The sequence below is a fragment of the Nomascus leucogenys genome, chromosome 6, assembly GCF_006542625.1.
Source record: "Nomascus leucogenys isolate Asia chromosome 6, Asia_NLE_v1, whole genome shotgun sequence".
NCBI classification, from domain to species: Eukaryota; Metazoa; Chordata; class Mammalia; order Primates; family Hylobatidae; genus Nomascus; species Nomascus leucogenys.
The window spans coordinates 34,853,568-34,857,077 of NC_044386.1; the positions used below are offsets into that span (position 1 = coordinate 34,853,568).

The 3,510-nt window shown below is 43.4% G+C and overlaps 1 long non-coding RNA gene across 1 annotated transcript; it reads left to right on the forward strand.

Annotated features, from left to right (window-relative positions):
- Positions 1-218: 218 nt before the first annotated feature.
- Positions 219-2,777, forward strand: LOC115835380. Its single transcript, XR_004030347.1, has 2 exons — positions 219-257; positions 2,279-2,777. It is a non-coding gene; the product is annotated as an uncharacterized LOC115835380 (long non-coding RNA).
- Positions 2,778-3,510: the final 733 nt, after the last annotated feature.

A 3,510-nucleotide genomic window follows, 5' to 3' on the forward strand; every position in this document is an offset into this window, starting at 1 on the left:
GCTATGGTGGGAAGTGCGTCAGCTTGGGTTGGAGGGGTCCCAGGTGGCCCCCGGAGAAGAGGCCTCTGAACAAAGAAGACAATGCTTGGGTTATGGTGGAGATGACACGGAAGGTGAATGTTTTCTTCTTATAATTCTAGAATGGTAGGGCTCCAAGAGTCCTCAGGGATCTTCCAACTGAACAAACTCATTTGGAATATGGGAAAATGGAGTATACAACAAATTAGAGAAGAAAAAGGATCCAGTTAGCAACAGAGGTGGGATTTGAACAGGTTTTCCATTTCCAACCTCACCATTCTTTCTCCTGTCTCTATTCCAAATTGAATGACTCTCCAAGGGTGCCAGTGGGAAGTAAGCTTCTTTTCCCCAAACAGACATTTTGTCAGATGGCACAGCCTTTCCTTAAGAGCTGTAGCTCACGTGGTGCCAGTTTCAGATGCCAGTGTTAGGTGCTTACTCCTTGGGGTCTCCTAGGCCAGTCCCATGGCTTTATTACTTAGCCAGGCCAAGAGTTGGAGAGACTAGTTGCTGAGAAATATAAAATTTGAGGGATATTTTGTGGTTTGGATTTCCCTCGAAGCAGAATCTGAAATGAGGAATTGAGGGCAAGTCATTTATTTGGTAGGTGATGCCAGGAAACACCATCTGGGAAGTGAGACAGTGAAGAGGATGGAGGAAGCCAATGAATGATCTGTTATAAAACCAGTCACCACCATGGGCAACTGGACCTTGGTTCTGCTAGGGAACTCGGGGAGACCATGTAGAACAAATACCTTAGAGCAGGGTTTCACAAACTCGGCACTGTTGATATCTGGGGCTGAATAATTCTTGGTTTAGGGGATTGTCCTTTGTGCTGTCAGATGGTTAGTAGCATCCTGAACTGTACCCATTAGATGCAAGTCACATCTCCTCCCCACCCCTCCTCCCACCTATTGTGACAATCTAAAAGTTCTCTAAACATTGTCAAATGTCCCCTGGGGGAATCATTTGTGAAGGATTGAGAAACCACTGCCTTAGAGTTATCCCGTTTAAGGGACAAGGAAGCTGGGGTATATTTATTCTCTGACTCCCTGTCTGTCACTGGTAGCGGGCTGTTTCTTGGGGGCATTGACCTTCTAGAATTCATTGGCCAGGCATGTTATCTTCATCAGAAAAAAAGTATTCAGGCCAAGATTTTCAGGAAAATAGCTCTTGGCATTTAGAGGAGAGTTCTGAATGTATATGAGTGAGGCAGAGAAAACACGTAAGATTGTAGTCATTTGGGCATATGCTTTATCATTCATTCATTTAGCCATCATTTCTTCACCATTCTACAAATGTTTATCAAGGACCTACTGTGTGCTAGATGCCAGGCACGACATAGGAGATTTAATGTCCAATGATGAGCAAAAAATGGATACAGCTCCTGCCTTTATGCCTTTTGAAGTAACAGTCTAGAGGAGCAATGAACATTAATCAAGTAACACAAATGAATTTTTAAATCATATAGTGATAGTGCTATGATAAGCTACAAAGTACTGAAAAAAGTTATAATACATTGGCTATTCTTCCAACACCCTGTCTTCAGGGCATTGGCAATTGTCATTCCCTCTATCAGGAACATTTTTCTTCCAGGTAGCGGAGCTTGGTTTTTCTCTGCATTTAGGGTGTAGTTAAGTGGTCCCCTCTTCAGAGGAGCTTCAGAGACCACTTAACTTTGACGACTTTATCTAAAATAGTGGTTGGCCCTTTCACCCTTTACTCTGTTCATTTCTTGTTCATAGCACCCGTCATACCTGACAGAGGTATTTTTATTGTTTATTTTTTGTCCCTCCCTGGCATGTCAATTGCCTCATTACCTTTACATTCCTAGCAACTAGATCGATGCCTGGAACTTAGTAGGTATTCAATAAATACTTGTTGTATGAATAATCGAGAGGTATTGACTTGGTGAGGTCAGAGAAAACTTTCTTAAGGCAATAGCAATAAGCTAAGATCTAAGGAGATAAGGAATTGCCTGGATGAAGGGGATAGGGAAAAGCATTCTACACAGGAGGAACAGCATGTGGAATGGCTCTGTGGATAGGAAGAAGCATGGAGATCCTAAAGAACTAAAAGCAGGACTGTGTACATGGAACAGAGAGAGCCTGGAGCCATTAGTTAGGATTTTAAGCTTTAGAGTAAAAACAACAGAAAGCCACTGATGCATTTTAAGCAATGGAAAGTTGTACATGGGAAGGTGGAAGAAGGGTGGAAAACACAACCAGATTTTTATTTAAAAAAGATCATCTGGTTTCAGGGTCTGGAATGCTGGAAGGAGCCAAGAGCAGACGCCATCTTGGTGACGTGTTTCATCTTCAGGACCTGAGACCCATCTGGTCAAATATTTGTGTGTATATGGAAAATTTTAGGTCATTTGTTAAAAGGAGCTCATGAATACATGTCCTTGACTTCCCAGGGATGGAAAAAACACTTCTCTCCCCCAAAGAACTTCCCAATAGTGCTTCTAGCCTATGCTCCTCATCAGTGTCCATGTCTCTCGGATGTCTCTAATTTTGACTGAGGAATGAGGAACTGTGGTTGCCTCCTTTTATTGGCTGATTCGTCTGCTGAGTTCCTAACTTCTTAGCTAATCTAGGTGAAACCAAACCTTGTCGTGGACCCTGGGCTTTTGTGGAGGACTGTCTTACTGTTCACAAATACTTTGCCTTTTCCATGGGAAGATAATCTATCCCTGCCTGTTGAAATTTGGCATGAACAATGACTTGCTTGGTTGTCTAATAAAATGTGCGCAGAAAGGATATGTGTCACTTCTGAGCCAAAAGTTTGCAGAGCCAGTGCATGGTTGGCCATGTTTTCTCTTGCCTTTGTAGGCACGCAATAAATGTTTGTTGAAAAAAGATGCATAAAAGGAAAGAGCCCCAATTAGGAACTGGGTTAACTAAGGCCTGTTCCCAGAGTTTCCACTAACTAGCTGTGGCATAATCATTTTGCTACTCTACTGGCCATAAATGGTTCTTTGTTATTTTGAAATGGAGTCTCGCTCTGTCACCCAGGCTGGAATGCAGTGGTACAGTCTCTGCTCACTGCAACCTCCACCTCCTGGGTTCAAGCAATTCTCCTGCCTCAGCCTCCCAAGTAACTGGGATTATGGGTGCACCCTGCCACACCTGGCTAATTTTTATATTTTTAGTACAGACGGTGTTTCACCATATTGGCCAGGCTGGTCTTGAACTCCTGACCTCAAGTGATCTGCCAGCCTTGGGCTCCCAAAGTGCATAAATGGTTCCTAAGATTTCTTTTTTTCCGAGGGGGGGAGAGTCTCGCTATGTTGCCCAGGCTAGTCTTGCACTGTTGGGTTCAGGGGATACTCCTGCCTCTGCCTTGGAGTAGTTGGGATTATAGATGTGAGCCACCATGCCCAGCTCAGGATTCTTTCATTTCTAAAACCCTGTGCAGATATTGCAGAAGTAAAGTGATGATTTTTGGATGCTTATTGGAAGTCTTGTTCATGCTGGTGAATGGGGAAAA